Genomic DNA, 14,485 nt, shown 5'->3' with positions numbered 1-14,485 from the left:
TTGGCTGGTTGTCTGTTTGTGATTGGTTGAAACTCCATTCAAAATCAGGTACAAGGGGCCGGGCACGGTGGCTCACCCCTGTAATCCCAGGACTTTGGGAGGCTGAGGCAGGTGGATCCCCTGAGGTTAGGAGTTCGAGACCAGCCTAGCCAACATGGCGAAGTGCCGTCTCCACTAAAAATACAAAAATTAGCCGGACGTGGTGGCAAGTGCCTGTAATCCCAGCTGCTCGGGAGGCTGAGGCACGAGAATCACTTGAACCCGGGAAGTGGAGATTGCAGTGAGCAGAGATCTCGCCACTGCACTCCAGCCTGGATGAGAGAACGAGACTCCGTCTCAAAAAAACAAAACAAACAAAAGGTGCAAGGAATACCTCTAAATTTTGGGTTGCTTTCTGGGTACAAAAACAACTCCAAACTAATGGCCTGCTACTTATTTTGCATTAACAGTATCAAGTATCAAGACTCCAGCAAAAGTGGCAGACAGCATGGGAATGCTAAAGAGCATACAATATCAATACAGGATAGTACTCCAGAAAATACGTTACCCTGCGTGTGGCGTTCCCTCAATAGATGTCTCCCCTCCCCCCAATATTTTTTTTAGCTCTGTGCTTTAGTGGATACAAAAATTACTTGCTTTCCCAAAGCCTCCTTTTGAAGATAGAGCTAGCATTAGGTTGATTGCTAAATTTTCAGGGATTTTATGAGCCAGTTCATAAGCACAACCATTATTAGAAATCAAATTATATAAGCTACAATTAAATTATCATAAAAATAAAAGTAATAGGCCAGGCATGTTGAGTCACATTTGTAATCCCAGTGCTTTGGGAGGCTAAGGCGGGAAGATGGCTTGAGGCTAGAAGTTTGATGTTGCAGTGAGCTATGATCACACCACTGCACTCCAGCCTGGGCAACAGAGTGAGACCCTATTTCTAAAAAAATTTTTTTTAATAAAGATAATAAATATTAAAAACTCATCACTTTGTGGTTTTTTTCTTCATTTTACTAATAATTCTGCTCCTGAGGTTATTTGTCCATTGTATCCCCTGTGGAAATACTACATATGTTGTATGCATCTCTTCCCAACTCTATTCAGAAATGTCACATTGGTAGCACGAAATTGGCTGTAAGGGGAGTATTTACACCATGGAAATGGGCAAATGCAGCAAGTCAGGGCGTGATTTATTGTTTTGTTGATTTTTCTAGACCATATGTTAGCAAACCTTTTGTGTAAACAGCCAAATAGTAAATATTTTAGGCTTTGTGGGACTTAAAGTCTCTGTCACAGCTACTCAGCTCTCACTGTAGTGCCAAATGTGCCAAAGTAGTCATAGACAATACATAAAGAATGGGCATGGGCCAGGGGCAGTGGCTCACACCTGTAATCCCAGCACTTTGGGAGGCCCAGGCAGGGATCACTTGAGGCCAGGAGTTAGAGACTAGCCTGGCCAACATGGCAAAACCCTGTCTTTACAAACAAATACAATAAACAGACAAAAAAGCTGGGTGTGGTGGTGTGTGCCTGTAATCCCAGTTACCTGGGAGTGTGAGGTGGGAGGATGCCTTGAGCCCAGGAGTTGGAGATTGTAATGAGCTGAGATCACACCACTGCACTCCAGCCTGGGCGACAGAACAAGACCCTGTCTCAAACAAAAAACTCATAGGCCTTTATCTGATAGTGAAGGGAACAATAGAGTTGAAAGGGAAAAATGGAGTAGATACAGGCAAATGTTTACATACATGATACGGTGCAACAAGAATAGCAGAACATACTGCAAAAGAAATTATGTCAACATATTTAAGAATCTTGGAAGAGAATGGCAAATATGCACTATAATTGATGAGACATCTACATATTGGAAGAAAATTACCTAGAGATTTATCTCCAGTACACAGTTGAATAAGCTTCTGTACTGGTAAAGATATTTGTTGCTTTAAAAGAATTGGTGTCAGCTGGGCATGGTGGCTCACGCCTATAATCCCAGCACTTTGGGAGGCTGAGGTGGGCAGATCACAAGTGGGCAGATCACGAGGTCAGAAGTTCGAGACCAGCCTGGACAACATGGTGAAATCCCATCTCTACTAAAAATACAAAAATTAGCCAGGTGTAGTAGTGTGCGCCTGTAGTCCCAGCTACTCGGGAGGCTGAGGCAGGAGAATCGCTTGAACTCCAGAGGCACAGGTTGCAGTGAGCAGAGATCGCATCATTGCACTCCAGCCTGGGCAACAGAGCGAGACTCCATCTCCAAAAAAAAAAAAAAAAAAAAGAATTGGTGTCTGCCACACAGATTATATTTCTACTACATTATTGTCTATTTTACTTTTTTTCTTTTGAGGCAGAGTCGTGCTCTGTCCCTCAGGCTGGAGTGCACTGGCACGATCTCGGCTCACTGCAACCTCTGCCCCCTGGGTTCAAGCGATTGTCCTGTCTCAACCAAGTAGCTGGGATTACAGGCGTGCACCACCAAGCCCAGCTAATTTTTGTATTTTTAGTAGAGACAGGGTTTCACCATGTTGGCCAGGCCGGTCTCAAACTCTTGACCTCTAGTGATCGACCAGCCTTGGCCTCCCAAAGTGCTGGGATTACAGGCGTGAACCGCCGCGCCCAGCCGATATTGTCTACTTTAAATGTGGCTTCAGTAATGAATATTTGAAATTTAATAATGAATAGTTGAAAGTAAGCTGCATTTTGTTTTAATGGTGCTTTCACAATAATGGGAAAGAAGACTGGAGTGGCCACAGATTTGTCAGAAAAATTTCCTAATGTCATCTTTGGTTCTGTTACCAATTATAATTCAGTATCTGAAATAAAACAAGTCAATCATTTAAAAATATTCTGCATAGTCTGGGCACGGTGGCTCATGCCTGTAATTCCAGCACTTTGGAAGGCCGAGGCAGGCGGATAACTTGAGGTCAGGAATTCAAAACTGGCTTGGCTAACATGGTGAAACCCTGTCTCTACTAAAAATACAAAAATTCACTGGGCGTGGTGGTGCACGCCGGTAGTCACAGCTACTCGGGAGGCTGAGGCAGGAGAATCACTTGAACCCAGGAGGCGGAAGTTGCAGTGGACTGAGATTGTGCCACTGCACCCCAGCCTGAGACAGAGTGAGACTCCGTCTCAAGAAAAAATAACAATATTATGGATAAAATTTATTCTGTTTACCACCAACTCAAAAAAAGGAAACAGTTGGAAATTATAGCTAAATAACTTGAAACCGAAATTATTAAAATTAGCCAAGTACTTAGGTTGAGATGGGTGGACATGTACTTTACCAACCGCTAATGCTACATGGCACACATATCCTACATTATAAATGCATTTATCTCATTCTTTTTATTCTGGCCTGGCAACAAGATCAGCTAATATTAATTTCTTGCAGTACCTTACTTTAATGATTGATATTCTTAAATAATTTTCATTACTTTCAGTTGCACTGCAGTTAAGATCAACTAACATTCAGAAAATTAAAAAATTAATAGAATGCACTATAAAAGCTTTGGAAAAATTAAAAATTGGCATTAGAAAGCATGACTCTCAAGTTGAATATTTGGTTAAGTCATCAGTTTGAAGTCATTCCATTTAATAATTTTTTTTTTGAGGCAGGGTCTCACTCTGTTGCCCAGGTTGGAGTGCTGTGGCACAATCATAGCTCATTACAACCTCAAACTCCTTAACTCAAGTGATTCTCCTGCCTCTGCCTCTCAAGTAGCTGGGACGACAGGCACATGCCACTACACCTGGCTAATTTTTAAAAACTTTTGGTAGAGATGGGGGTGTCACATGTTGCCCAGGCTGGTCTTGAACTCTTGGCCTCAAGCGATCTTCTCATCTTGGACTCCCAAAGCACTGGGCTTACAGGCATGAACTGCCACACCTAGTCAAAAATAGATTTAAACCTCTGCCTGAGAATGTATTACCAAAAAGTAATGAATACATGTCTTTTATTAGAAACATCATTTTAAGTTGTTTTTATTTGTTAAAATCACCTTCTTGGACTTCTTCACTGTGGAAAATAATATCGTTTAAGTGAAATTTTAAAACATGTATTTTGAATTATTTTTTCTTTTTTTTCTGAGATGGAGTCTCGCTCTGTCGCCCAGGCTAGAGTGCAGTGGCGTGATCTCAGCTCACAGCAACCTCCACCTCCCAGGTTCAAACGATTCTCCTGCCTCAGCCTCCCAAGTAGCTGGGATTACAGGCGCCTGCCACCACGCCCAGCAATTTTTTGTATTTTTAGTAGAGACAGGGTTTCATCATGTTGGTCAGGCTGGTCTCGAACTCCTGAACCCAAGTGATGCGCCCACCTCGGCCTCCCAAAGTGCTGGGATTACAGGTGTGAGCCACCATGCCTGGCCTTGAGTTATTTTCAAGATTTTGCAAGTAATAATGTAGAATCAAACAAAATTACAATCCCTGCAATTATACAAAAAGCTAAAAAGATAGCATTATTGCAATCAATAGTGCTAAAACTGAAAGAAGTTTCATTTTAATAAGTTTGTATGAGGTTGAAAAATGGTAATGGATGAGGAATGGTAGTTTAATAGTAAATCAAATGTCAGACTTAAGGACAAGAAATATGTTGGGAAAAGATTAGCAGATTGAAAACATCGAATGATGGTTGAATTGCCATCATAAATTGGCTGAGGTAGAAGAGTTTGGAAAAATTACTGAAAGCTTGTGGAATCAACTGGCTGTGTGGAATTCACAAAAAGAGTATTTTATATTTATTATTTGTAAGCTGTAAGCTACACATGCTTTATATTAGTAACATTTTTATAGATTCATATAGATAGATATAGATATGCACACATTATCTCCCCAGGGAGCTGGTTGTTTATTAGCACATTAATGAGTAGTATATATTTTTAGGGGTAATGTGAAGCTCAAACAAGAAAATGTATGTAAAATACTTGGTATTGCTTACTACAGACTTGATAATAAATGTTAACTCTGTTCCCACTTTCCACCCTACCTGCTTTGTTCTTTCCTGGACAAGTTACTTAACTTTTCAACCATAGTTTCCTAATGGGAATTACAGGTTCATTCCTAATTGACTTTTGGGGATTCAATAAAATGGCATGTCTTACTTAGCTGACAAACTAGGAGCTTAGATTTCTGTTCCTCCTTCTTCTTTTAGTATATAAAGGTGTAATTCATTAAGCATTTGGTAAAATGAAACTTCTGCCATGTCCTTAGGAATAAACCAAAGAAAAATGTTCCAAAATTATTTATAGTTAATAATCTCATATATTGTTATTTATCTAGATCTAGTCTACTTACTGCCAAACTTTTTTTTCATTTCAGTTTATAGTTATAGTTGATCAATCAGATGTCTTTTTGTTAGGTAAATATTCTTGTTTTTTATTTTGTTCTTATTCCTGGCAAGCTATGATAGATAGGTAAACATTCTTTTTTTTTTGAGACAGAGTCTCACTTTGTTACGCAGGCTGGAGTGCAGTGGCACAATCTCGGCTCAGTGCAACCTCCGCCTCCCAGGTTCAAGGGATTCTCATGCCTCAGCCTCCCGAGTAGCTGGGATTACAGGTGTGCACCACAACGCCTGGCTAATTTTTTTTGTAAAGACGGGGTTTTGGCCATTCGCAGTGGCTCACACCTGTAATCCCAGCACTTTGGGAGGCCAAGGTGGGTGGATCACCTGAGGTTGGGAGTTCAAGACCAGCCTGACCAACATGGAGAAACCCCGTCTTTACTAAAAATACAAAATTAGCCGGCCTTGGTGGTACATGCCTGTAATCTCAGCTACTCGGGAGGCTGAGGCAGGAGAATCACTTGAACCCGGGAGGCAGAGGTTGAGGTGAGCTGAGATTGCGCCATTGCACTCCAGCCTTGGCAACAGGAGCAAAACTCTGTCTCAAAAGAAAAAAAGAAAAAAGAAAATGGGGTTTCACCATGTCTTGAACTCCTGACCTCAAGTGACTTGCCTTCCTTGGCCTCCCAAAATGCTGTGATTACAGGCATGAGCCACCACACCTGGGCAGTAAACATTCTTGAAAAAATATTGTTTACCTTAGATTATAAACTTGAGAATCAAGATCTGTTTAACCATATTCTCTCTTCTGCTTGCCTTCCATAGTTGGAAGAATTGAGTCAACCAAAGAGTAACTATCCACTTCCAAATTATTTTTTACATACCAAAATATGAACTTCTAGGGGGTTTTGTTTGTTTGTTTGTTTTGAGACAGGGTCTCACTCTGTTGCCTAGGCTGGAATGCAGTGGTGTGATCGTGGCTCATTGCAGCCTCAACCTCTGAGCTCAAACAATCCTCCCACGTCAGCCTTCTGAGTAGCTGGGACTACATAGGCACATGCCACCACATCCTACTAATTTTTGTATTTTCTGTAGAGACAGGGTTTCACCACGTGGCCCAGGCTGGTCTGAAACTCTTGAGCTCAAGTGATCCACCTGCCTTGGTCTCCCAAAGTGCTGGGATTACAGGTGTGAGCCACTGCACCCATGAGATCTCTCTTTTTTTTATGGCTGAATAGTACTCCATTGTGTATAGGCACCACATTTTCTTTATCCCATTCATCTGTTGATGGACACTTAGGTTGCTTCCAAATCTTGGCTATTGTGAATAATAGTGCTGCAATAAATATGAGAGTGCAGACATCTCTTTGACAAAGTGATTTCCTTTCTTTTGGGTATATACCTAGGAGTGGAATTGCTGGATTGTATGGTAGCTCTATTTTTAGTTTTTTGAGGAACCTCCAAACTGTTCTCTGTTGTAGTTGTACTAATTTATATTCCCACCAACAGTGTACGAGGGTTCCCTTTTCTCAACATTCTTGCCAGCATTTATTATTGCCTGTCTTTTGGATAAAAGCTATTTTAACTGGGTGAGATGATATCTCATTGTAGTTTTCATTTGCATTTCTCTGATGATCAATGAATGATGTTGAGCACCTTTTCGTAAACCTGTTTGCCATTTGTATGTCTTCTTTTGAGAAATGTCTGTTCGGATGTTTTGCCCATTTTTAATTGAGTTATTAGATTTTTTTTCCTATACAGTTGTTTGAGCTCCTTATATATCCTGAGAAAATATTTGCAAATATTTTTCTCCTATTCTGTGGATTGTCTCTTCACTTTGTTCATGGTTTCCTTTGCTATGCAGAAGCTTTTTAACTTGATGTGATCCCATTTGTCCATTTTTGCTTTGGTTGCCTGTGCTTGTGGGGTATTACTCAATAAATCTTTGCCCATTTCAATGTCCTGGAGAGTTCTCCCAATGTTTTCTTTTAGTAGTTTCATAGTGTGAGGTCTTAGATTTAAGTCTTTAATCCATTTTTATTCGATTTTTGTATATGGTGAGAGGTAGGGGTTAAGTTTCATTTTTCTGCATATTGGATATCCAGTTTTCCCACCACCATTTATTGAAGAAACTGTCTTTTCCCCAATATGTGTTCTTGGCACCTTTGTTGAAAATGAGTTTACTATAGATGTATAGATTTGTTTCTGGATCCTCTATTCTGTTCCATTGGTCTATGTGCCTGGTTTTATGCCAGTACCAATGCTGTTTTGGTTACTATAGTTCTGTAGTATAATTCAAGGTCAGGTAATGTGATTCTTCCACTTTTTTTTCTTTTTGCTCAGGATAGCTTTGGCTAAAATATCTAAAATATAAATTTTAGATAAATTTACACCTAAAACATAAATTTTAGACAAATTTACACCTGAAACATAAATTTTAGACAAATTTACACCTGAAACATACATTTTAGACAAATTTACACCTGAAACATACATTTTAGACAAATTTACACCTGAAACATACATTTTAGACAAATTTACACCTGAAACATACATTTTAGACAAATTTACACCTGAAACATACATTTTAGACAAATTTACACCTGAAACATACATTTTAGACAAATTTACACCTGAAACATACATTTTAGACAAATTTACACCTGAAACATACATTTTAGACAAATTTACACCTGAAACATACATTTTAGACAAATTTACACCTGAAACATACATTTTAGACAAATTTACACCTGAAACATACATTTTAGACAAATTTACACCTGAAACATACATTTTAGACAAATTTACACCTGAAACATACATTTTAGACAAATTTACACCTGAAACATACATTTTAGACAAATTTACACCTGAAACATACATTTTAGACAAATTTACACCTGAAACATACATTTTAGACAAATTTACACCTGAAACATACATTTTAGATAAATTTACACCTGAAACATACATTTTAGATAAATTTACACCTGAAACATACATTTTAGATAAATTTACACCTGAAACATACATTTTAGATAAATTTACACCTGAAACATACATTTTAGATAAATTTACACCTGAAACATACATTTTAGATAAATTTACACCTGAAACATAAATTTTAGATAAATTTACATCTGAAACATAAATTTTAGATAAATTTACATCTGAAACATAAATTTTAGATAAATTTACATCTGAAACATAAATTTTAGATAAATTTACATCTGAAACATAAATTTTAGATAAATTTATATCTGAAACAAATTTTAGATAAATTTATATCTGAAACAAATTTTAGATAAATTTATATCTGAAACATAAATTTTAGATAAATTTATATCTGAAACATAAATTTTAGATAAATTTATATCTGAAACATAAATTTTAGATAAATTTATATCTGAAACATAAATTTTAGAATTGCTTTTTCTATTTTTGTAAAGAATGTCATTGATATTTTGATAGCATTGCATTGAGTCTGTAGATTGCTTTGGGTAGTATGGATATTTAAACAATATTGATTCTGCCAATCCATGAACATGGAATATATTTCCATTTTTTCATGTTCTCTTCAATTTCTTGCCTCAGTGTTTTATGATTTTCACTATAGAGCTCTTTTATTTCTTTGGTTAAGTTAATTCCTGGGTATTTTGTTTTATTTGTAGCTATTGTAAATAGGATTACTTTCTTTTTTCTTTTTTTTTTTTCCCTGAGACGAAGTCTCGCTCTTGTCCCCAGGCTGGAGTGCAATGGCATGATCTTGGCTCACTGCAACCTTTGCCTCCCAGGTTTAAGCAGTTCTCCTGCCTCAGCCTCCTGAGTAGCTGGGATTACAAGAGTGCACCACCACACCTGGCTAATTTTTGTATTTTTAGTAGAGACAGCATTTCACCATGTTGTACTTACTCCAGCCAGGCTGGAGTAAGTACAATTTTTAAATTCTGCTTCCCTTACTTCATACTTCTATAGGTAAAAGTCATTCATTTTTAAATACAATAAATATTTATTAAGTACATACAATATGCCAGGTACAGTGTGAAGCACTGAGGATTCACTGGAGAACAAGACAGTGATTCAGTGGGATGAATAATTAAATAGGTGGAATACTTTAGATAACTGTGTTATGGTAAGGGAAATACAGGAGGCTAGTAGCCCTTAGGAGGGGTACTTATCCCAGAGTTGGGAATCAAGGATGTCTTCGTAGTAGAGGAATTGATGTCTAAATTGAATGGTAAATAGGTATTAGCAAGGCAGAGGTGTGTATCATTATGTGTGTGTGTGTGTGTTTGGTTGGCTCGCTGAAAGGTTAGATGGGGTAGGATCAACAGGGGAGAACAAAGCATTATAGGGCTATGTTTACTTTAAAAATGGGAAAATACAGTATAGCTTAAGTCTAGGTTGTAGGAGGTGGTACTTACAGATGAAGGTGAAAAGCTAAGCAGGGACTAGATCTTATAAGGCATTGGAAGACATGTTAAGGAGTTTGAATTCTATCTTAGGAGAACTGGGGAACTCTTAACCCTGTGCCTTAAAGCTAAAGACTACCTATATCAGAATCACCTAGAGGTCTGGTTTAAAATGCTCATTTCTGGCTGGGCATGGTGGCTCACGCCTGTAATCCCAGCACTTTGGGAGGCCGAGGCAGGCGGATCACAAGGTCAGGAGATCGAGACCATCGTGACTAACACGGTGAAACCCCGTCTCTACTAAAAATACAAAAAAATTAGCAAGGCGTGGCGGCGGGTGCCTGTAGTCCCAGCTACTCAGGAGGCTGAGGCAGGAGAATGGCGTGAACCGGGAGGCGGAGCTTGCAGTGAGAGGAGATCGTGCCATTGCACTCCAACCTGGGTGACTGAGCGAGACTCCGTCTCAAAAAAAAAAAAATGCTCATTTCTATTTTCTGCCCCAGATCTAAAAATCAAAATCACTGGAGTGAAGTCCCCAAATCTGTATTTTTAACAATACTTCCAAGTAATTTCTTTTTTTTTTTTTTTGAGACGGAATTTTGCTCGTCACCCATGCTGGAGTGCAATGGCTCTCAGCTCACTGCAACCTCCACCTCCCAGATTCAAGCGATTCTCCTGCCTCAGCCTCCTAAGTAGCTGGAATTACAAGAGTCCGCCACCATGCCCGGATAATTTTTGTATTTTTAGTAGAGACTGGGTTTCGCCATGTTGGCCAGGCTGGTCTCAAACTCCTGACCTCAGGTGATCTACCCACCTTGGCCTCCCAAAATACTGGGATTACAGGCATGAGCCACCGTGCCCAACCCCAGTTAATTTTTTTATTTTTGTAGAGATGGGTTATCAGTATGTTGTCCAGGCTGTCTTGAATTCCTGGGCTCAAGGGATCCTGCCTGGCCTCCCAGAGCACTGGGATTATAGGCATGAGCCACCACGCTCAGCCAGTTAATTCCTTTTTAATGCCAAGTAATATATTCCATTATAGGCACATATCACAATTTATCGATTCACCAGTTGATGGACATTTGGGTTGTTTCTAGTTTTAGGCTATTTATTAATAAAGCTGCTGTGAACATTTACATAACTGTCTTCATATAGACGTGTGTTTTTATTTCTCTTGGATAACTGCTTAGGAGTGGGATTGCTGGGTTGTATAGTAATGTACATTTAACTTTTTAAAATACTGCCAAATTTTTCCAAAGGTGGTGTACTATTTTGCATTCCCACCAGCAATGCATGAGAGTTCTAGTTGTTCCCCATCCTCTAATGTACTTGATCTTGCTGGTCTTTTAAGTTTCAGCCATTCTATTGGGTGCCGTGATAGCCCATTGTGGTTAATTTGCATTTCACAAATAACCAATGATGTTGTACATCTTTTCACATGCTTATTTGCTTTTATATTTTATTTGGTGGAGTATTTGTTCAATTTTTTTGCCCATTTATTAATTGGGTTATTTGTCTTATTATAGAGTTGAAAATATTGTCCATATAGCCTGGATACAAGGCCTTTATCAGATACATGCTTTGAAAGTGTTTTCTCCCAGTCTGTAGCTTATTTCTTAATTTTTCTTTTCTTTCTTTTTTTTTTTTTTTTCAGATGGAGTTTCACTCTTGTCACCCAGGCTGGTGCAATGGCACGATCTCGGCTCACTGCAACCTCCACCTCCCAGGTTCAAGTGATTCTCCTGCCTCAGCCTCCCTAGGGATTACAGGCATGGGATTATAGGCATCTGCCACCACGCCTGGTTAATTTTGTATTTTTAGTAGAGATGGGGTTTCTACATGTTGGTCAGGCTGGTCTCGAACTCCCGATCTCAGGTGATCTGCCTGCCTCAGCCTCCCAAAGTGCTGGGATTACAGGCGTGAGCCACCATGCCCGGCAACAGTGTGTTTCAAAAAGCAGTTTAGGCTGGGCGTGGAGGCTCACGCCTGTAATCCCAGCACTTTGGGAGGCCAAGGCAGGTGGATCACCTGAGGTCATGAGTTCCAGACCAGCCTGGCCAACATGGTGAAACCCCATCTCTACTAAAAATACAAAAAATTAGCCAGGCGTAGTGGTCTGCGTCTGTAATCCCAGCTACCCGGGAGGCTGAGGCAGGAGAATCGCTTGAACCCGGGAATTGCAGGTTGCGGTGAGCCGAGCTTGTGCCACTGCACTCCATCCTGGGCAACAGAGTAAAACTCCATCTAAAAAAAAAAAAAAAAAGCAGAAGTTTAAAATTTTCAAGTACAAATTACCAATTTTTTTTTTATGGCTTGTGCTTTTTGCATCCTGTTTTATTTTATTTTTAAGACATGGTCTCATTCTGTTGCCCAGGCTGGAGTGCAGTGGTATGATCATGGCTCACTGCAGCCTCAACTACCCAGACTCAAGCAATCCTCCTACCTCAGCCCGCCAAGTAACTGGGACTACTGGTGCACACCATGACGCCCAGCTAATTTTTGTATTTTTCTGTATAGCCTCCCAAAGTGCTGGGATTACAGCATCCTACCTAGGAAGTCTTTTTCTTGTCCAGGTGTGGTGGCTCATGCCTATAAGCCCAGCACTTTGGAAGGCTGAGGTGGGCAGATCACTTGAGGCCAGGTATTTGAGACCAGCCTGGCCAACATGGTGAAACCTCATCTCTACTAAAAATACAAAAAAAATAGCTGGGTGTGGTGGCACGTGCCTGTAATCCCAGCTACTCGGGAGGCTGAGGCAGGAGAATCGCTGGGACCTGGGAAGCGGAAGTTGCGGTGAGCCGGGATCGCTCCAGTGCACTCCAGCCTGGGTGATGGAGGGAGACCGTCTCAAAAGAAAAGAACAGAAATCTTTGTCTAACCCAAGGCCCCAGAGATTCTCTCCTATGTTTTATAGATTTAGAAGTTTTATAGTTTTAGCTCTAACCTATAGTTAAGGGTCAGAGTTTTTCCATGTGAATATCCAGTTGTTCCAGCACTATTATTGAAAAGTCTATCTTTTCCCCCATTGAATTACATTGGCTGCTTTGTTGAAAGTTAAATAAATATATTTGTGTGGGTCCATTTTTGGAAATTCTGTTCTATTCCGTTTTACTATATGTCTATGATAATCTTTTTAATAAAGAAAACTATTTTACTTTGGTGAAAAGAACTCTGAAGTTATTTTTAGGTATTATGAAAAAAGGCTGAATCTTTTTTTTTTTTTTTTTTTTTTGAGATGGGGTCTCATTTTGTCACCCAGGCTGGAGTGCAGTGGCACAATGTTGGCTCACTGCAGCCTCTGCCTCCTGGGTTCAAGGAATTTTCCTGCCTCAGCCTCCTGAGTAGCTGGGATTACAGGCATGTGCCACCACGCCTGGCTCATTTTTTATTTTTAGCAAAGGTGGAGTTTCACCATGTTGGCCAGGCTGGTCTTGAACTCCTGACCTCAGGTGATCTGCCCGCCTCAGCCTCCCAAAGTACTAGGGTGACAAGCTAGAGCCACCGCGCCCGGCCAGGCTGAATGTTATACGTGTGAACAATTTGCATTCTTCCCAAACATCTCTTACTCTAACCGGAAATATATGTGTATATTAAAGGTATTTTCTGTAACTAATTTCTAGGATAGTAAGTTATCATTGTATTGAATGTGCATTTTTATGCGTAAGAAGTAATTAGGCATACTTTGCCTGAGTTTCATTTTTCTCCAAATATAAAAAAGGGAGTAAAATAAACTCATCATGTGGAAATCTTTAAAATAACCAAAACCAGATTCTATTAAAGAATAATGAAAAAATATATAGAACATTTCAAAGGGTAAACTAGAATAAATTCTGTTCTTTGGGAACAACAGTTAGCCACATAAATACCACAAATCAAGGAAGGGGATTTCCTGACTTCCGCTTCCAAGCAATTCCAATAAATGAAGGAGGAAGTGATTTTCCTTTTTAAAAAACTTATTGTTGGCAGGATTAGTGTACTTCCTTTCACTCTTTTAGGATGTTAAACACACATACACGAATATTCCTGTACTTCATAAACCTTTGGGATTTTGTCAGGTTCTGAGTATGCAGATTTTTTATTTATTTATTTTTTTGAGATGGAGTCTTGCTCTGTCATCCAGGCTGGAGTGCAGTGGCACGATCTCGGCTCACTGCAACCTCCACCTCCCAGGTTCAAGTGATCCTCCTGCCTCAGCCTCCTGAGTAGCTGGGATTACAGGCATGCACCACCATGCCTGGCTAATTTTTGTATTTTTGGTAGAGACATGGTTTCACCATGTTGGCCAGGCTAGTCTGGAACTCCAACCTCAAGTGATCCTCTGGCTTCAGCCTCCCAAAGTGCTGGGATTACAGGTGGGAGCCATGGTGCCCAGGTCAGAAGGTTAAATTGTTTCAGTAAAAAGTCATTCTGTTGTGGAAATGTTACAAATGCATTACTAAAAGGGAGAGAAACATCCAGGCATAAACACTTATTGTCAGGGATCCCTTATCCTGGTGGAATAAGCATAAGCTTTGGAGTCAGAATTAATTTGCATTCTCTTTTACTTATTATGAGTCAGGGGACAAGTTTCTTAGCTTCTCTAAGCCTCAGCTTCTTCCTTTGCAATAATAACACTTGGCTGACAGTGTTATCATGAGGATTAAATTAAATGACATCTAGTATTCTGCTTGGCCTAGAGTACACACTCAGTAAAACTGATCCCTTTCTCACTTCTCCCAGGCTTAGAAGTTTTCTGGAGGTACATTGCATAGCCCACAGCTGAAGTTGATCTCTTGGTTCTTCCTCATTCTTTTTTAGT

The sequence above is a fragment of the Pan troglodytes genome, chromosome 10 (assembly GCF_028858775.2).
Source record: "Pan troglodytes isolate AG18354 chromosome 10, NHGRI_mPanTro3-v2.0_pri, whole genome shotgun sequence".
NCBI classification, from domain to species: Eukaryota; Metazoa; Chordata; class Mammalia; order Primates; family Hominidae; genus Pan; species Pan troglodytes.
This window is presented reverse-complemented; position numbering follows the sequence as displayed.